Source organism: Protopterus annectens, chromosome 3.part1 (assembly GCF_019279795.1).
Source record: "Protopterus annectens isolate FY-2018-M chromosome 3.part1, PAN1.0, whole genome shotgun sequence".
Classification (NCBI taxonomy): domain Eukaryota; kingdom Metazoa; phylum Chordata; order Ceratodontiformes; family Protopteridae; genus Protopterus; species Protopterus annectens.
In genome coordinates, this window is record NC_056732.1 from 1110287106 (window position 1) to 1110309181 (window position 22076).

Consider the following 22076-nt stretch of genomic DNA (forward strand, 5'->3'; position numbering starts at 1 on the left):
GACCTCAGGGTCAATAGCCTAGTAACCCTCCTATGATCCTATGAACGAGAAATTAATATGCAAATATATTCTTCTGTCAAATACGCATGGTAAAGAACTCTGACTTTACTACAACTCAGTCTATTACCTCAAGAGTGCAGTCCATCTCGGTGCTCTCCAAGACCAAAAACACAGCATCAGTGGGACCAGACAACATCCCGGGTTACCTTTAAAAACAACTTAAGAAATCACCTGGCAGACCCAGTTGGATCCCTGTTTATCTTCAACCTGTGAAACGGCTATATTCTGAAAGAATGGAGGACAGCAAGAGTAACTGCGTTGCACAAAGGGGGATCATCAACCAACCCTGGGAATTACAGGTCCATAAGCTTGACTAGCTTCATCAGCAAGGCCATGGAACGAAAGAATCATTATAGACCTTATTAACAAGGACACAGGTAATATCCAAACTATGTACCCAACTAAGTTTGGATTAGTTACAGGTAGATCATGCATGTTAAACATAGTTGACTTCGAGAAAGTCATCATGGTCCTGGACAAGGGAAAGACAGAGCATACTGCCTATCTTGACTTAGCCAAGGCATTTGACACAATCCCCCACTCAGATATTCTAGAGAAACCTTCTGATTGGGAATTAACTCCTACATTACCTGACAGGTAGCCAACTGGCTCACTGACAAGACACATACTATCAAAGTGGGTGACCTCTAGCAAAAGACCAGTCACCATTGGTAAACTACAGCGTTCTGTGCTGGGCCCCTTACTGTTCAGAATTTATTTCTAAGAAGTCCAGGCAAACTTGGATGACCTGTGACTGACCAAATTCACTGAAGACTGCAAACTAGGAGCAATCATCGAGTCCCCCAATGATGTTAATATACTGCATACAGGGTTAGCATAGACAAATGACTGGTGACAAAACCACAGATTAAAGCTAAATGCAAAAAATGCATTACTACTCCCTTTGGGAAAGTTAGCATCTCTGCTAATTACATTATAGACAGTACCCCCCCCCCCCAAGTGTAGAGCCAGACATACACGACCTAGGTACTCAAGTTGATAGGAATCTGAACTTTGACCACCTACATCCAGAGTAGTAGGGAAATCCTTCTATGTGGCACATCTTGCATGTAAAGGAATCGCATCTTGATCCAAGGATGTTACAATTCCATTATACTCGGCCTTCATCAGACCAATAATTCAGTACAATGCTCCCTTTTATATGTACCTGACCACACACCTGCAACAACTAGACAGACATCAGAGGTTTCTCGCCAAGAAATTACAGGGTACACAAAGCAAGTCTTGCGCAGAAAGGCTGAAAGCCCTGTCACTGTATTGTCTCCTGCAGGTTGCTAAGTGGTGACCTGTGCCTGGCTTGCAGGGCAGACTCTGACTTGGCCCTCATGGAAATGCTACACATTCGTAAATCAAACTACAGTAGTATCACTTGTTCCAGGGATCTTAACCTTGCCTCTGACTTGAACAGATCATGCTGGAGAGATAGATACATCTCCCGGAGACTGCCACTTCTCTGGAACAAGCTTCCAATTCATGTGAAACAGAGTCCCTCTCTGACCCTCTTCAAACGCAACCTAGATCAATGGATGGGTGACTGCAAATTCACTCTTGGGGTGGTGCTCATGTCCCTCCTGGACAGAGGAAATTGGTATTAACCACCCATAGACCCTTACTTCTGTGAACTTCACTCACCTAAACACCGGTTGAGGCAACTCAAGATGAATATGGCTAGGCTTGTAAGCTCTAGGGTCGTTGGCCTAATAACCTCCTCTTTCGGCTTTTCCTGGTTAGGGGTCGCCACAGCAGAACTCCGGTCCGCTAATGATTGGCAGTGGATTTTTACGGTGCTGAGTTGCCAGCCTGACGCCCAACCTTCAAAGAAGGCACACCCATTCATGCACACACCCTACCTGCATGTCTTTATACGTCACTTGACCACGGACAGGGAGGACATGCAGACTCCACACAGAAGGCACTCCAGCCGAGAATCGAACAGGAGAACCTCTTGGCCTAGTAACCTCCTATGAACCTATATTTGTTAATCCCTAAGAAAAGAACAGCATAAAACAATTCAAGAACCTTTCTAATTACCAGAATCTAGTTATACAATTCCCTCAAATTATCCAAATGTATGCTTACAGCTCTAAAATACACTGAAGCAGCTATAAATTTTACTTCAATCTTTTAAGTTACATTTATTAAAAAAGGCTCTCAACTCTACCTGATTTTCAAGGACATATTCACTGTTTTGATTTTTGCCAAGCCTATCCTAAGGTACTAAAGTCTAGTACAGAAACATGAGAATTACATAAAGTCAGTATCAGAAATTAAACTTGCAGATTCTGTAAGATTTTGAAAATATTGTGGGTCCTGACAAATTCAAGTCAGTACAAATAATTTCATTTAAAATTAACCTTCTGAATGTACAACGCTGGTATTTAAAAAGTATTCATTATTTTAGACTTGGTAGCACAGGATTCTGTTTTTTTCCCCAAGTACTTTAAAAACAGTGCTGAGAGTCCCTATTACGTTCTTGGAATATGAGACTAAAAGGTTTTTAGCCACACAATTGACAAAAAGTGATAAATCGGATAATGTGCAGCCTTCTCTGCTAGAAAGGTGGGACAGAACATACAGAACCATACAACTACATGTGACACCAAAACTTCATTGGTAAGACTGTACTCGACAAATACGGGCCCATTAAAAAAACAGTCAGTAAACAGCTGTTTCATTTAACTATTTTATAAATTCACATTAACATATGAAACAATGCAAAATGCAGAGGTGAAGAAATCTGCTTATTTTAGTGCATTTCCATAGTAAGCAGCCAAGGTTCAGTGACAAAGCTTTTCCTGTCAGCTGTATTTCAAATAGCTCCCACCCAAAATAAACAAACGAGAAAAAACAGCAAAAGCTGCAAAACTAACAACATTTCCTACCTGTTCTCCTTTACTAAGTGTTGACAGACTACCCAAGAGAGTCTTAACATAAGGGGACTTGGGACTGCCTAATAACTCCAAATCTATTTTACTTCATTTTCAGTTGTAACCGAGATTGATGCGAGTGCAATGGTCAGTAAAGGCAGAAGTGCTGCTTGTAACTAGTGGGGAAATTATCTGGCATTTGTTGACGCATGGAAGGATTGCCTTGGTTTACAGCCACAGGAACCAGGGGAAGCAGAGGAAGTGTTAGCCTGTCTTCGTCCGTTTTGGCATTCTGTGTACTGCTACAAGCCTCAAAAAGTGAGATGAGGTTCAATTCTCCTGCTGCTCACAGCAAAAAACAAATCTTATATATATATACATATATATATATATACACATATATATATATATATATATATATATATATATACACATACATATATATACATACATACACACACACACACACATTTAATGGTAATATACCAGTCGCTGTAATCACACAGAGTGTACCAGCTGTGCTAGTGAGGAGCAGAAAAACAGCCAGAGATTCAAAATAGGAAGGAAAAGGCATTTTTCACAAAAGAGTAGGAAGGATATTAATAGCAAAGTTATGGCTTTTAATTCCTTTCACAGCTGGAAACTTTTCCTTAGCAGTGAAGTATCAAAATATGAGCCAATGCTGAAGTGATACTACACTGTTAAATATTGTCTTGAAACTGAATTTCCTTTTTTTTTTTTTTTACAAAGCAAGTAGCAAAAACTACCAGATGCCCAGCAGCAATCAATGAGATTGGGCCCTTTGATTCACACACTAAAAATACTACCCAGATATGAAATGCAAGACACAATCCTTTCCCATAAAGGCATAATAATGCCTGAAACTGAAGTTTATAATTTACTCCATGTAGAGAGGGAGTACATTTCTCTGAGGAAAGCAAAGAGAATAAAAGAACGTAGGTTATGGTTCTGACAGCAGCATTCATTGGTCCGGCTTCGTGCATGCCACCTACACACTACTACAAGAACAAAACATCAGAAAGAACTTTGATAATTATTAAAAAAAGTTTTAGTAAAGTGCCTGGTATAACAGAAAAGAAATGGGGAGGTCTATTGTGGGGTAAAAAACACTGACACTTATCCCTGATAATGTGAAATTAAAACTTGCATCTCAAAAGCAAGAGGTGACATACGCCTGGCGACAAAAGTTGTACTTACATGACAGCAAGCCTTCACAATGTTGTAATTTTTGGAAATTAACATACACTGGATGTATAAAATGGACATGAATGCAGGAACATAACACCTTTTACAGGCACATTAGGAAAAGGGAGCAAAACAAACCTAGAGCAGGAATACCAAGAAATAAAGAAAAGTTTAGAATGCAGGTACGAGTGCATAACTGAAAATGTGGAGATGCTAAACAGTTACCTTATTCAATATACAAAAGAAAAAGTGGAGACAATGAAGTCAAAATGTTACTTCAGATGAAAGACTGAGAAGGGGAGAGACTGATACAAATCCTATCAAACGAAAGTGTTTCAGAATTAAATCCCACAATGTAAGGAGGACAAAGCAATAGGGTCAGAAAGATTTATTCTGGGATCCTGAAAGAAAACACAAGTGTACAAGAACACAATGTGCAACAGTAGAAATCAACAGTAGGGTCTGCTGCAGTAGGATTCCTTAGCCAGGGGAATTCATCGTAAGTGAATGAACACCTGTCCAGCTGTCTGACTTCCAATTCTTTAAGGACTGCACCACAGTGTGCTGGACACCTCCCTGAGCCCACAATGTAAACTGATGCTGTTCTAAAACGGACAGCAACCACTGCAATTTTATCTGCTTAGCAAGATGGCTACCAATAAATGTGCCTTCACATGGGAGCAAATCTTACCCATGTCTGCAAAGCCAAAGTCTAAATGCTTTGCTTTAACATCTCAACAAATGTGAGCTGTAGTGGGAATTGCACCTATGAGGTGTGGAGCTGATTTACTCGAGATACTGACTGTGTAAAACCAAACAATCACTCAAAGTTTACACACACACACACACACACACACACACACACACACACACACACACACACACAGCAATGTACCAGTTAGCACAAACAGGGCCTCTTTGCTGAACTACTGCTTAACGTACAGTAGAAATTTGGGGTGTAGGTTGTACAGAGAAAGGTAAGGCTCTAAATGCCTGTGTCTGTACAACACAGTGTGCCGCACCACTACCAGTGTCACAATAAATCACCTTATGCTGCTCCACAGCACACCCACCAGTAGCAAGACACTTGAATTTAGTCTCAGTGGCAAGTAATGTCCTCAGTTAGCCAGAGAGCCACCCTCTGCCACCAGAAGAAACCAATACACTAATTTCTATAAACAAAGTCCTTTTGTTTTTCTCTCACCAGAAGCAAAAACAGTACCACTAATACCAACATGGTTCTCAAGAAGCAAGTGACAAACTCTTTGATAAACAGCATTCTCATTCCAAATGTTCCAATGGGTCTGTAGGCTTACCTCAACTTTCTCCTGGTAGATGCCCTGCACTGCATGTACAGTAGCTCGGTGCAAGATATGTAAGCTGCACAGTGATCCAAAACCAGACCAGTTATGAAAGTCCCATACACACTGCCAAATCAGACTGTCTGGATTTAATGTCTCCGTGCTTCAGCTGTCACCAGGAGCAAATTATTTGCACTAATCCCAAGATGATGGATTCCGGAAGTGCGGTTTGTAGGCTGCCAGTGATTGGATGGCTCGCCCAGATGTTTGTGGTTTCAGAAGTAGAATACAAGTCTATGGATTAATGCACTACATAGTGCAGTGTGCACTAGAGAGAGAGAGAAAAACTGAAATTTTAGCAGTCTAAGGGGAGGGTCTTCCTAGTTTGAACTTCTAAAACTCACTAGTATGAACAGACGAGCTGAGAGTTAGAGGAGCTTCCAAAATTAAACATGCAAAAGGGGCTAGACACTGAAGAATTGCCGAGTTTAATAGCGCAACAGAGAAAGGATGGTTTTGTAGAAAACTTAGTACTCACAACAGCAGCAGGTCTTTGGCAGCTCAAAAAGATTAAAATGTTTTCCTTCTTTACTAACCTAAAGTAATAAATGGTACTTCTGAGCTCCTTCCACAGATCACCTAGCCTTAAACTCTTTGCAATCAGAGCAGGGAGCAGCAAAGACCTATATCTTAACATGCCCCAATTCCTTACTTTTAAAACAAGTAGATAAAATGAATTTAAAATACAAAAAATGTAAAAATAAAACAAAATATAAGCTAAAATAAATTGCAGCAAATAAGAGTAAAAGAATAAAAGCAATGCAAAATTGCAAACCTTAAATGTAGAATTTCAAAGTACTCTTACAAAAGGAACACATCAGTGGTAGCTGCAAAAGCTTAAAGCAGTTTCCTTTTCTGCTGACTTTACACGATAAATGTAACCTATTTCAGTCCTAAATGATATCAAAATAGTCTGGCATCCCAAGTCTCTTATGGTAATTGCAGGGGACCAGGTGATGATGTGGTATCAAAGCAGGAGGATACCTTTTCTTACAACTTGGGCAGATAACGGAGACAGCCTGGGACTGGAGGGCTCCCCTAGAATATCTACCAGCATTACATATCCTCATAGCTGAATGCACTGGCATAAAATATAAACAAGTCCATTTCCAGTGGTCATGAATGGAATCTAGGACCTGATAAAGAGACAGTAAACAGCTCATACAAACATGTATTTCTTGTGGGAAGACTGTTGCCTAAATAGGACCTGATACCTGTGCAGAAAAACAAGGGCAACTAATGCATGTTCCTGGTAGGGGCAACTTGTCTGCACCTTCCTGACAGTTTGTCTAATCTCCGAGGTGTTGCAGAAGTCCAAAAGGATAGTCAGACTTATCCTACTAGCCCTTTTATGGTCAAGGCAGCCATGGTCCTCCTCACTAGTTCAACTAAGCAGAGAAGTACCATTGTATTTCCCACAAACCTGTACTCGGCTAAACCAAGAATAGTCACAGTGCACACAGATCTCAAGAACCTGAATCTAGTAGCCTGAAAGCTGTCAGCTTGATTCCCTTTAAGAACAATTTCTTAGAGAAAGTGCTTCAAATTTTTAAGATTCATTTGAGGCTTAGCACTGCCTAGCACTAGACATTGTAGGCTGGCCAAACTGAAGTGGTCTATTTCCCCCTTCGAGCTACAGAGGCAGGTTTTTTTTTTTTTTTTTTTTTTTTTAAGTACCATACAGAACTCTTTGGGAATCGTGTTACTTGTTCTTAAGTTTATAAGTTGCAATACTCCTTTTCAGAAAGGCATTTTCTGTTCCGTGAAATGCATCCGTCTGTCGTTGCAGATTGCTTCCCCATTTTTTTCCCTTCTCAGCTCATTGTGCGATAAAAACAAGGTCTCAAAAAGCTTCTACACTTGGCACTGGTGCCATAACTGTTTTACGCTTAAGATATTGGTGCCCCCAGGCCTTAATTTTATGTTGCAGAAATTAACCTTATAGTGTCTCTACACTCCTTAGGAACTCAAGTGTGGTAAAGTTAACTCTAGCCCTGCAAACCAGCTCTATAGTGGGTTCTAAATTCTTGCCTCAGAAGATTTTATTCCTAGTTACTATTACATTAGCTAGAGGGTCAGTCAGCTTCAATCCTGATGTTCAAAGAAGCCTATACTTTACTTTGTAGGACCAAAGTGAACCATGGAACTAATTCTTCCTTCATGCCTAAGGTGATACCCAAAGTAGCACTTAACAAGACTACTCAGCTGACAGACCTTTATCCTAACCTGTGAAAAGGATGAAAGGATATTGTATTTTTTGGATTTGCCAAAGCAGCTTGGGTATTACTTAGTAAGAACAAAGAATTTCAGGCAGCCTGCCCATTTTTTTTTCTCAGATTTATCAGATTATCTCAGAGGCAGCCACCTTGACAACAGTGCACACCTTGTCTACACACTGGAAGATTTGCTACTGCTGTCTTGTAGGACAAACCTCTTCCTCCCATTGGGGTGCAGTAAAACTCTTTAGTATTCTTGTAGAAGTCTCTTCAATGAACATTGTACAGTTATTTGCGTATAAATGTGGGGTCAGTGCTGTAGTATACACTGCCACCCTCTTTCATACTGGTTGGGAGTCTCCCTTTCCCTACTGTGAAAGGAGGCAAGACACTCGGCACAAACAGAGTAGCCAGAGCTACTAGGGGTCCCATCATTCTGGGAAAACACCTACCAGAAAATCCTGAATTCAGATACAGTATTGGTGAAACATGGTTTTCTTGAAATTTGACATTTTATACCACAGCATTCATTTCATTGTAAATTTTATTTTGTTTTATATTTACGTATGTATAATGTTGTTTACTTTGAGTGCAATATATATAGAATGGTGTGTATCATAGGAAGCAAACACACATGACGGTTGCAGCCACAGTAAAAAAAAAAAAAAAAAAAAGTGCGTGTCTGTAGATAAACGTACACATAACTGTATGATGGAACCACAGTAATGACTGAAAATTGCTTTTAAAAATCATGGGTGTAATTCTTGGATTTTTGTCCAATGATAATGGTATTTATCTTTTTAAGAACTATAAATAAATGTCCTACTCATTAGGTTTCCAGCAGTACCCTGGGTATAGTAGTTCAGAAACCCCACAACAGCTTGGATTTGCACTTTCCCAGCGCTTCTGATGCCAGCCTGGTTGAAACTGGCACCATGAGATAATGTAGCAATTATCTCATGTTTAGTGACAGCCACCTTCTATTAAACCAGTGGACACAATGCGAGATATGACGTTATACAATGTTACTGAAGGCACAGCTCTCACATGAAGCCAGAACTAATAAAACAGGATGCTACTGTCACACAACACCACACTAAACAAAGCACTCAGTCCAAACACACAGACTGTCATATGCTGAGCCTCTTAAAAAGTAACCTACCTAAAATCACAAACGCTTCTTAAAACTAACCTAATAAACACATACCCTAGCACCTCACAAACAATATGCAGACAGCACCCATCATGAAACACACATCCAAAAGTCAAACTGACTTAGTTCTAAAGCCCATAAGGTATACCCTCTACAAAATCTAATAACTGTAGCAGTGTCAGTGGCTCCGCCTTTTATGCTGAACAGAAGGCTGTGGGTTCTATTTTCCCATTCCACATGAATGGATCATTAATTTTCAAATTGCTGACAGCAGTGCAGAAGTAGAGGGTGCTACACTCCTGACTGTGCTGTCCTTTGGATGAGATTTTAAGCTGAGGTCCCATATGCTTGACTTGGTGGAAGCAAAGATGGATCTAAAAGATCTCACAGTACTTACTAAAGAGTAGGAAAGTTCCCAGGTGCCGTGACCAAATTTCCCCTAGTAGTATAAATACTACCTTGGGTCTACTTTGAAATGGGGTTACTCGCCTTGTGGGATTAACCTGGTCAACAAAGGATAAGTAAATCATAGTAATATGTGACTCCATAGTAAGACTCACTGATGTACCACTCACCAGGCTGTGAAAGGACAGGGTCATAGTCAGTTTCCATCAGGAACCAGGATTCAACACACTACATAAGCAGCTTGTCCACATATGATACAGTCACAGGGTGGGTCTAAATGACTTGAGAAGTACCTCCTGGGACTATATGAAGAGAGAAAGTACAGTTGTGTACACTTACCATAAATGTAGACGTTCGAGTGTATTCACTGTTGCAGTCATTACATTTGGGTAATCTGCTTGCAGGTTGCCCTCAGTCGGCCTGATTAACAAAGTCTTGGGTCCTGTGTCGGTCACTGTCCCTTCTTCCATGACATCAGGTTGTCAGGGGTATAAAACATGCAGCCGACGCCATTACATCAGTTTTTCTTGCACTAGATATCAGGTGCCCCCAAATGGGGAGCAATTAAACATAAAAACACAAAGGTATACCTCCAACAAAAAAGCAAAAACACCAAAAAGGCTTTTAAGCATAGTACAAGAAAGTAGAGGTATAGCCAAAAGAAGTTAGGGGTCAGGAGGGAGGGTAACCGGGACTGCAACAGTGAATACACTTGAACATCTACATTTATGGTAAGTGTACACAACTGTACTATGTTCTTCATGTTTCACTGTTGCAGTCATTACATTTGGGTAGATTCCCAAAGCTATGGTTGGGAGGAGGAGTTTAGATAGCATTAGGGCCAGCTATAAGGCCCTGCAAGACTGCAGTGGCAAAGCCAGCTCTGGATTTAGAGAAAATTGGCAAATGATAATGCTTGGTGAAAGTATGTACAGAACTCCAAGTAGCAGCTTCTAGGATGTCCCTGGTAGGAACACCTCTGAGAAAGGCTGTAGAAGTAGATGCAGCCCTGGTGGAGTGAGGTCTGATCCCCTGGGGAATAGGTTTTCCATGGTGCTTATAGCAGAAATGAATGCAATGGCTTATCCATTTAGAAATTGTTTGTTTTGAAATAGCCTTCCCCTCTGCCCCTGCAGCAAATGCTACCAGCAGTTGTTAAGATTTTCTTTGAGGTTTAGTCCTATCCAAGTAGAATCTAAGTTGTCTGTGCACATCCAAGGAATGCAGAAACCGTTCCCCTTTGTTCTGTGGATTGGGAAAGAAGGTTGGCAAATGAATGGACTGATTAAGAGCCACACTGGATACTACCTTGGGCGTGAAGGATGGATTGATTCTGAGTGACACCCTGTCCGCATGAAAGATGATGAAAAGCTCCACTGCCATAAGGGCCTGTAATTCAGATACCATTCCAGCTGAAGTGATTGGTAAAAGGAAAGCTGTTTTCCAAGAAAGAAATTTTAAGTCTGCAGTAGCAGCTGGCTCTAAAGGAGGTAGAGTGCGTTTCTCCAATACAAAGTTAAGGCCTCAGGCTGGGGTTGGAGCTCTCCTAGGTAGTATCAAATTGTTGGCCCCTCTGAGGTACTGCTTGAGCAGTGGATGAGCTAAGAGGGGAGGTTCTGTGTTATACTGAGCTGAAATGGCTGAGGCGTGGATTTTAATGGAGGAAAAAGACAGGCCCTTGTGAAGCATCTCAGTTCCCAGTTAAGTATTGTAAAATCTGAGGTAAATTGGGAGCTGCTGTGCTCATCCCTTGAGATTGGTTCCAGGCACAGAATCTTTTCCATTTTTCAGCATAAGATTTTCTAGTACTAGGCCTCCTTGCTTCTAAGATGACATCCATCACAGGTTTGCTGAGGGATGGTAAGGGAGAGTTTAAGTAATTAGCCAGGCTGCAAGGTTCAGTGTTGGAAGCTGAGGGTACAGAATCTGGTTCTCCTGTTGAGACAGGAGGGAAGGAGTCTGAGGCAGGTGCCATGGAGATAACCGTGACACACTGCACAGGAGGGGGTACCAGTGTTGGTGCGGTCAGTCTGTCGCAATCAAAATCATCCTTGGTTTGTCCTGTTTGACTTTTGTAGTACTTTGGAGAGCAGAGGCATGGGGGGGGGGGGGCATAGACTGATAGGTTTTTCCAGCTGAAGGACAGGGCATCCACTTTCCAGGCTTGTTTGTGGGGAGTCCTTGTGCAAAATTTGTCCAATTGGTAGTTCTGGGGAAAGGCAAACAGGTCTATATCTGGGCTCCCTCATTCGCTTGTCAACATGTTGAAAATCCTTGGTTCCAGTTTCCACTCGTGTGGGTCCATGAAGTTTCTGCTTAGTCCGTCTGCCAGTGTATTTAATTTTCCTGGCAGGAATTGAGCTTGTAGGTGCACCTGGTAGCTCAAGGCTGTGTTCCACAATGCCATGGCTAGTCTGCAGAGGGGGTAAGAATGTGTACCCCCCTGCTTGTTTATGTACTACATAACCGTGGTGTTGCCAGTCATTACCATTAGTTGTCCTGGATGAATGTAGTCTGAAGGCTGTCGGAGCATTCTGTACAGCTAACATTTCTTTTGGATTGATATGCAGGTGCATTGGACTTGGATTCCATTTGCCCTGAATGCACTTCCCTGTCAGGTGAGCCCCCCATGCACAGTCTGATGCATCTGTTGTTAAGGTTTGGGCGGCAGGGGGTGGAGTGAAAGGAAGTCCCTTGTTTTGGTGGCAGGCCTCTGCCCACCAAAGAACTCTAGGCGTAAACAAGGTATGATAGGAATCATTGTTTCTAGGCTGTGAGAATGTTGACTCCATAGGCTTTTTAGATACCACTGTAGCTTCCTCATATGCAGTCTTGCATATGGAATTAGAAGAATGCAGGAGGCCATGAACCCCAAGGCTTGCAGTATTTGTCTTGCAGACAGCAGTGTTTTTGTGGCCACTTGCTTGAAATAGATTGTCAAATGAATTTGCTTTTCTGGCATGAGGTAAGCTATCAGGGAAGCTGTATTCAAGCTTGCTCCCAGAAATGTAATTTGTTGACAGGGTACCAGTTGTGATTTCTTTTTGTTTATGGTGTACCTAAAACAAGTTAGAACCCTTTTTACAAATGCCAGATGATTGAAAAGTATGCCCTGGCTTTCTGCCTGAATTAGACTATCGTCCAGGTATGGGTATATTTGAATACCTCTTTGCCCGCAAAATGCAATAACTGGAGCTAGGCACTTTGTGAATACCCTGGGCGCAATAGATAAGCCAAAGGGCAGTGCAGAGAACTGATAGTGCGTGTAGTCTGCTTTGAAGCGGAGGTATCTTCAGCAAGATACCCTGATTGGGATGTGCAGGTATGCTTCTTTTAAATCTAGTGTTACCAATCAGGCGTCTTTGCCTAGCATAGGAAGTAATTGGTGAAGAGTCAGCATCTTGAATTTTGGAATCTCCAGAAGGTGTTTAGAGTAGACAGGTCCAGGACTGGACACCATGATTAGTCTTTTCTGGGTACCAGGAAAAGTCTGGAGTAGAAACCTTGTCCCTTTTCCTCTTCTGGTACCAGTTGAATAGCCCCCATGCTTAAAAGAAAAACTACTTGTTTTTGAGCCTCTGCCCACTGATTTGGGGGTAGGTCTGGCCACCCACTTGGCGTTGGCAACGTGTGGAAGTGAAATCTGTATCCCTGTATCCCTGGGACACTATATTTAAAACCCATTTGTCCTGGGTAATGAGTTCCCAGTTCTTTGCATGAAGAGCACCCCCCCCCCCCAAAATGGGCAGTCAGAAGACAAGTGCTTGGAAATTTTAAAAGGAAGTCATTGAGACAGTTTGCCATTGTCTTATTATTCCGAGACTTGGAAGTGGAGGCCCTCCACTGCTTAGTTCTGTGAGTCCCCTGGGACTGAAACCTGGGGTTTTGCTGTGTCTGGGTTTGGCTTGAAAAGACCTGGAAGGGGCTGGAAGGGACCAATCCTTAGAAGGCCAGTGCCTACTAAATCTAGGAGGCTGAACTTGTAAAAAATCTTTAACAGTTTGCATAGATTTAGCTTTATCTTCCATCTTTTTAAGAACTTCGTCAGCCTTGTTGCCAAACAGATGGTCCTGATTTAGAGGAGCATCCAACAATTTAGCTTTAACATGATCAGGCAAAGATTGCTCTTTAAGCCAAGCATGCCTTCTGCGCACGGACCCAGTAACAGCAGCCCTACAAGAGGCCTCTAAAAAATCAAAACCACAATGCAGAGTATGTTTTCCAACTTGTTCAGCAGAATGCATAAAATCCTGTAAGTCTATTTTCCACACAGTCAGGAATCAACATCATTTTCTGTTTAAGCAGTCCAATAACATGTTGCTGATATTTTAACATGTGAAATTGGCAGTTTAAAGCTCTAATTGCCAAGGTTGCTGAAGTATAAACCGTTTACCCCATCTATCCAGCATCATGGAGGCTCTATCAGAAGGGGTAGGATTTTTAGCAGTAGAAGCCTTAATACTCCCTGGGCCCCTGTGAAATAGTCGCTGGATCTGCAATAGGATTTTTGAAAAGGAAAACAACAAGCGTGCGAAAATGTTGGTAGCCTCTTCAATCACGAACCAGCATGTACAAAATGAAACTTTAATGTGAGCGCTTTCGAAGGGATCTATGTCCCAACTTCATCAGACAAAAATACAATTTAACAAGCACACCTTATATATACATATTAATAAAGTGTTAATCAATCCTTAAACAATCAATAATTATACTATCCATTAAAAGAATCTGTATTTAAAATAAAAGTGCATTAATAAATATTTTACAAGCACTTTTGACATACACCAACAACCTGTTACTAATTCTTAAAAATGAATTTGTTGTAAATGCTTTAAAAATTTGAGAAGTGTGTGTAAATAAATGTCTAAGTAAAACATGACATCAAAATTAATAAGCACAGTACAAATATTTTAAAGCGAGATTACTAAAATAATAAATTGGAATAAATAAAATGTTTACATTAAAAATACAAAAATGCCCATGCCTCATCTACGTAACACCTTAAGCTTTAGAACACGTTTAAATGAAACGTGTTCGTTTAACCCCGGTAAGATGTATGCCGAAGTCCTAATCTGCCATAATAATTCTTGTTCTTCTAATAGTAACTGCCATGGCCCCCCCTTACTGTCAGCCCTACCAATGCTATAATTATGTTCGCATATTCTTTGTTTCAGCTTTCGTTCAGTTTTCCCTATATATATAGTAAGAGGGACATGAGTCGCAACATGCGACATAAACTACTCCTTTAGAGTCACAGTTAAATTTACCATTTATTTTATACGTTCTATTCTTAATCTTTGTGGCAGTACCTACTTTAACTTACATTGTGGGCAAGTCCCACATTTCCTCATACCAGTGGTTCACGCTGTGTGCATTTAACCATCCTATTACTGTTGCTTTCTAACATACCTTTAAGGTTCAACCCTCTCCTACAGGTGAACCCAGGTCTAATACCCAGTGTTTTGCAAATCATTTGATCCTCCAAAATGATTGCCCAATTTTTAACAATAATTTCTTTAATTCTCATGAAATGTAAGGAGAAGGTAAACGTAAAATTCAAGTATTGACACTCCTCCTTACTTAATGGCTCCCCACTCTGTGTGTCATAATGACCCGAAACATTATTGCTATTATTAAAGACTCTGTCTGAAAGAATTGGCTTAAAATACCCTGACTCCCTCTATACCCTCACCTCAAGGGTGACGTCAGTCAGGAGCTTATAAGGATAACCTCTTCTCAGAAACATGGATTTGTGTTTCTCACATTCTTCATGAAAATCCATGTCATCTGAGACTATTCTTGCTGCCCTTACCAATTGGCCCTTAACAACGGCCTTCTTCTAGTGGTAAGGGTGATTGCTTGAATAATGCAAGAATGCGTTGGAATAAGTAGGTATAGGTAGTACAGTAGGTAATAACAGGTTGTTGGTGTATGAATGTCAAAAGTGCTTGTATAATATTTATTAATGCACTTTTATTTTAAATACAGATTCTTTTAATGGATAGTATAATGATTGATTAATTGTTTAATGGACTGATTAACACTTTATTAATATGTATTTATAAGGTGTGCTTGTTAAATTGTATTTTTGTCTGATGAAGTTGAGACATAGATCCCTTCAAAAGCACTCACATTAAAGTTACTTTTTGTACATGCTGGTACGTGATTGAAGAGGCTACCAACATTTTCACACGCTTGTTGTTTTTTGAGCTTGGTTTGTGTATTTTGGTGTTGATTTTTGAAAAGGAACTTGTGTGACTCAGGGACCCTGTAGTATCGGTCAGGTTTACTGGAAGGAGGAGGCAGGGAATCAGGGGCCAAACTGGATTCCGAGAAAGCATCATCAACAATGTCTAGTACAGGAGGAATAGCCAAAGGCCTATGCTGAGGTAGGAGAAGGAAATCCCTAAGCCTCTTTTTTGAATCAGAAAATTCCTGGCTTTCCCAGTGAAAATGCTCCCTTAGAGTATGCAAAGTTTCCCCAAAAGAAAAATCCTCAGGAGGGGAAGCAGAGGGAATAGAGTCCTCCGCATCAGAATCCTCATAAGTGGGTAAGGCCAAATCCAGGTCATCAGAAGAGTCAGACAAAACAGAATCCTGATCAGAAGATTCATAATCAAGCTCAGCCCTAGGCCTCTTGGGGGGGGGGGGGTTGGCTACTCCTGATTAGAGTTATTAGATCTTCAGCCATTTTTATCATTTGTTTTTTAGGCATGTGGCCTGGGCGTCGGTTTTTTAGACATGGATCGAGATTTAAGCCTTAGTAATGAAGGAGGTGTTGATTTAATATGCAAGTCCATAGGCCTGAATACACCCTCAGAAGCCGGTGCCTGCACAGCGGCTCCGGACCCATCCAAGGTAGAGACATCTGCAGGTTCCATAGTTGAAGTACCTCTCGGCATACCAGACTCTGAATGGGTCTCAGTAGAGGCCTGCAAATCAGATGTAGCGGGTACCAAGGGCTACAAAAGCGCCTCACTGAATACTGGCGAATTGGCGACTGGCTTAGGAGAAGCATCGCTGGCAGTTTCGGACCTTGGCAGCCTGCCTCTGTCTTTATCTTTGCATTTTTTCGGAATCTCGGTAGTCGGATGGCTAACAGACGACATTTCTGGATAACTAAACCGAGAACCGAAATATTTAGAGGCAAAAATATACAGACGACGGATAGTGCGCTGATTAAATAAAGCACAAAACCGACAGCAAGGTACGTCGTGGTCAAGGCCTAGGCAAGGAATACAGTACGAATGAAAATCTTTATGGAGGTATTTGCTTTCCACAAGTAATGCAATTATTAACTTTTACTGACATCGGTAAGGAGCAAGAAAAAGTTTCCCCAACAGGGTACTTAGCTTTTAGTTCAGGACTTCGGTTCTGAAACTCGAACACGAAAATTTCAGGAGTCGGCTGACCAGCACTTGTGAACTGCTTCTGCTTCGGGCACCGCACGGCAAGAAAGACTGATGTAATGGAGTCGGCTACATGTTTAATACCCCTGACGACCTGACGTCATGGAAGAAGGGACAGCGACCAACGCAGGACCCAAAACTTTGTTAATCAGGCCGACTGAGGGCAGCCTGCAAGCAGATTACTGAAATGTAATGACTGCAACAGTGAAACACGAAGAAAGTACAGTTTTGTACCTACCATAAATGCAGATGTAGAGTGTCTTCACTGCTGCAGTCATTACACTTGGGTTATCCTGCCATCAGGTGGGCCCGCAGTCGGCCTGAGTTCCAAAGCGTCGGTTGCTGTCGCCTCTTCCCTGATGTCAGAGCGCCAGGGGTATACAAGTAGCAGCCGACGCCATTTTCTCCAGTTTTTCTTTCCCCAGATGTCAGGTGCCCCAAAAATGGTAGGCAATCCATATTGCTAATAAAACATACAAAAAAGGTAACAATAAAACCATCATTAACCAGCAAATACACCACATAGGTAATATAGGTTAGTCCCAGATAAGAAAGAGGGGCTGGCGGGTGGGTAACCTGGACTGCAACAGTGAAGACACTCTAACATCTACATTTATGGTAGGTACAAAACTGTACTATGTTCATCGTGTTTCACTGCTGCAGTCATTACACTTGGGTAGAATCCCAAAGCTGAGTTTGGGTGGCTGACTCTATAGAGGATTTGGTGTGGCTATAAGGCCCTGCAGCACTGCAGTGGCAAAGCCAGCTCTGGATCTAGAATAAAGAGGCAAATGTTAATGCTTGGTAAAGGTTTGCACTGAACTCCAAGTTGCAGCTTCCAAGATATATTTGGTAGGTACTCCTCTAAGGAAGGCAGTGGAAGTGGCAGTTGCCCTGGTGGAATGTGTTCTAAATATTACTAGGCACAGGTTTCCCCATTTTGTGTGTAGCAGAGCCAGATACAGTCTCCTATCCACTTTGAAATGGTCTGCTTTGAAATTGCCTTTCCCTGTGATCCTGCAGCATATGATACAAACAATTGTTCAGATTTTCTGAAAGTCTTTGTTTTGTCCAAGTAGAAACGCAATTGCCTGTGTATGTCCAAGGAATGTAGAAGTCTCTCCCCTTTATTTTGGGGATTTGGATAAAATGTTGGCAAGTGAATAGACTGGTTAAGAGCCACACTGGAAACCACCTTAGGCATAAAGGAAGGGTTTGTTCTTAAAGAAACCCTATCTTGGTGGAAAATGATAAAAGGCTCTACTGCCATTAGCGTCTGTAGTTCTGAGACTCTTCGTGCTGAGGTTATTGCCAGAAGCAGAGCAGTTTTCCATGATATATATTTTAACTCTGCTGAAATGGCTGGTTCAAAAGGAGGCAAAGAGAGCTTTTCCAAAATGAAATTGAGGTCCCAAGTTGGTGTTTGTGCTCTCGTAGGTCTTATGTTTTTAGCCCCTCTGAGGTACTGCTTTAGTAAAGGATGAGAAAAAAATAGGAGGATCTGTGTTGTAATGAGCAGAGATGGCATATGCATGAATTTTAATGGATGAGAAGGATAGTCCTTTGTCCAGCATCTCAGTCAAGTATTGTAGTATCTGAGGAATGTTAGGGACCAGAGGATCAAGGTTTTGAGCCTGGTTCCAGGCACAGAATCTCTTCCACTTTTCTGAATAAGATTTCCTGGTGCTACACCTCCTGGCCTCCAAAATGACATCCATAACAGCTTTAGAGAGAGAAGTTGTCTGTTTGGCTAAAGAATCTGCCATGCAGCCAGGTTTAAGGTTTTGAGCTGACTCTGCAGTATCTGATTGTTTTGCCGAGTCAGAAGGTGTGGAATTTGAGGCAAAATCCAAGGTGGTCCTTAAGCTAAATTCTTTTAAGATTGGGTACCAATGCTGGTGTGGCCAGTCTGGAGCAATCAGAATCATCTGTGGTTTGTCTTGTCTGGCTTTTAGGAGTACCTTTGAAAGGAGAGGCAGTGGTGGGAAGGCATAAACGCTTAGGCTTTTCCAGCTGAACAAAAGAGCATCCACTTTCCATGCTTGTGTGTGATAAGTCCTTGTGCAGAATTTTTGTAGTTGGCAATTTAGTGGGGAGGCAAAAAGATCTATGTCCGGGCACCCCCATTTTTGCATTATCATGCTGAAAACTTGTGGATTTAATTTCTACTCGTGAGGATCCATGATGTTTCTGCTTAGGTCGTCTGCCAGAGTATTTATCTTTCCTGGCAGGAATTGTGCTTGCAGATGAACTTGATAAGTTATAGCCGTGTTCCCCAAGGTCATGGCTTGCCTGCATAGGGGGTAAGAATGAGTGCCCCCTTGCTTATGTACCACATCACTGTGGTGTTGTCTGCCCTTAATAGTAATTGTCCTGGATACAGAAGGTCCTTGAAAGCTGTTAGGGCATTTTGTACAGCCAACATCTCTTTTTGATTGATGTGAAGAGGCATTTGTTCTGTGGTCCATTTGCCCTAAATACATTTTCCTGCCATGTGTGCTCCCCAGGCGTAATCAGAGGCATCTGTTGTTACAGTCTGCCTGGCTGTGGGAAGAGTGAAAGGCTGACCCTTGTTGAGGTGACACGCCTGTGCCCACCATCGAAACTCCTGTTGTAGGCAGGGAATTAGAGGTATTACTGTCTGCAAACTGTGGGAATGTTGAGACCAAACACTTTTTAGGTACCATTGTAATTTCCTCATATGCAGTCCTGCATATGGAATTAGTAGAATGCAGGATGCCATGAATCCCAAGGCCTGCAGAATTTTTCTTGCAGGGAGTTGGGACTTTGTTGCCATCAACTGAAAATACTGAGTCAGTTGTCCTTGTTTCTCTGGCGTGAGATAAGCCATCTGGGCCGCTGTCTTTAAGCAGGCACCCAGGAATATTATCTCTTGTGAGGGCACTAGTTTTGATTTCTTTTCGTTTACTGTGTACCCTAGGCAACTTAACAATCTTTTTACGAACGCCAGATGCTGTAGAAGAATATCCTTGCTCTCTGCTTGAATCAGGCAGTCGTCCAGATATGGATATATTTGAATTCCTTTTTGTCTGCAAAATGCAATTACTGGTGCCAGGCACTTGGTCAAGACCCTGGGTGCAGTAGATAAGCCAAAGGGCAGTGCAGAGAATTGGTAGTGCATTGAACCAGCTATGAATCTGAGGTAACTTCTGCAATTTTGCCTGATAGGGACATGCAGGTATGCCTCTTTGAGGTCCAAAGTAACAAGCCAAGCTTTCTTGTCCAACATGGGAAGGAGCTGTTGTAGTGTCAGCATTTTGAATTTCGGAACATCCAGGTAAGTATTTAGAATGGAAAGGTCCAGAATGGGCCTCCAGGCCTTTGTCCTTTCTGGATACCAGGAAGAGTCTTGAGTAAAATCCTTGTCCTTTTTCCTGCTGTGGTACTTTTTGAATAGCTCTCATATCCATGAGAGCTGTTATTTGTTTTTGTGCCTCTGCCCACTGATTTTGTGACAGGTCTAGCATTCCTTTTAGCATTGGAAAAGTATGAAAGTGGAACCTGTAACCTTGAGAAACAATATTCAGTACCCATTTGTCTTGGGTGATTGCTTGCCAGTTTTGAGAAAAAAATAGAAGTTATGTTCTTACCATAACGTTCCATGTTAGTTGTCTTCTTCTCGCCTTCTTCTTGCTGGATGGGTTCGGAGCCGACCTCGGCTCCGACTCGGCCACTCTAAAAGCTCGAGAGTTGGTTCCACCGGCTCGAGGCTCCCCTTATATCCCACAATGCTAGGCGAGAGTTACCTCAGATCTCGTTTGTAAGCTAACTCCAGCTTATAATAGTAACAGAATAACTGTAAAAAAGAATCCACCTCTAACAACAGGAAGAAAGAAGGGTGACCTACATCCTGAACCAGGAAATATGCATAATAGCATATGTCTAAGAAAGAGGTGGTAGAAAGAGAGGTCACAATCACAACTCCTCTAGGTCTGTCCAGGCCAGGGGAAGGAGGGTGGGGAAGAAGAAGGCGAGAAGAAGACAACTAACATGGAACGTTATGGTAAGAACATAACTTCTATATGTTAAGTTGTCTATCTCGCCTTCATTCTTGCTGGATGGGACCGCGTCCCTAGCACCTTGTCCCGGGTGGCCTAACGGAACAGACTCCTGAGAACAGTGGAACCAAAGTTAGCTCTATGCCTAGAAGCTAAATCCAACTTATAATGAGAAATGAAAGTGTGAGGAGTAGCCCAAGTAGCCGCTGCACAAATGGTGTCAATAGGCAGTCTTGGAAAGCTAAAGAAGTAGCCAAAGCTCTGGTGGAATGAGCCCTAGGTTTATCAGGCAGCTTTTGATGTCTAATCTCATATACAAGGGAGATCAATGATGTTAGCCATCTGGATAATGATACCTTTGAAACTGAAAGTCCCTTTCTGCTCTCCGCATAGGAGACAAACAGCTGATCAGATTTTCTGAACTGTTTAGTTCTATCCAAGTAGTACCTCAATTGACGGTGAACATCCAGGCAGTGTAATTTTTGTTCAGACCTATTGGAGTATTCTGGAAAAAAGACTGGTAGATCAATGGATTGATTCAGATTTGATGTCGAGACCACTTTAGGCAAAAGGACGGGTTAGTTCGTAAGGATACTCTGTCCTTATGAAACAAAAGATAAGGAGGGCGACAGCTGAGTGCTTGAAGCTCTGAAACTCTTCTAGCTGATGTAATAGCTACCAGAAAAAGTTTTCCATGATAATAATTTTAAAGAACAGGAAGCTGCAGGTTCGAAGGGGAAGAATCAAAGAAGCAAGAACTAAATTTAGGTCCCAAGGAGAAGGAGGATTTCTTATAGGAGGTCTGAGAAGAAAAACTCCTTTCAAAAAGGCTTTGCAGAGTTTGTGGGACATTAGGGCAGATTCAGAAATACCCACATGAAAATTAGAAATAGCTGCCAATTGAACTTTAAGTGTAGAGGGAGATGAACCTGCATGGAAGAGTTCAGCTAGAAAATCAAGGACTAGTTGGATGGAAGCGGTGAAAGGATCTATGTCCTTTCCTTGAGCCCAATATGAGAAGCGTTTCCACTTACTCAAATAAATCTTCGAGTGGAAGATTTATGGGAAGCTATCAATATATCTCTAACAGAGTGAGATAATTGAGGAAGCCTGGCTAAGGTTGGAACTGGAGGAACCAAGCAGTGAGGTTCAGAGAGGGGAGGGAGCGATGAAACTGACCCGACTGATGGATCAAAAGATCTGGAACTAGGTCCAGATTCCACGGTCGCTCAAGAGAAAACGATGTAGAAAGGGGAACCACACTTGTCGAGGCCAGTAAGGAGCAATGAGGATCAATGAGGCCTTCTGAGCGATAGCTTTCTGTATTACTTGAGAGATCAGTGGGAAAGGTGGAAATGC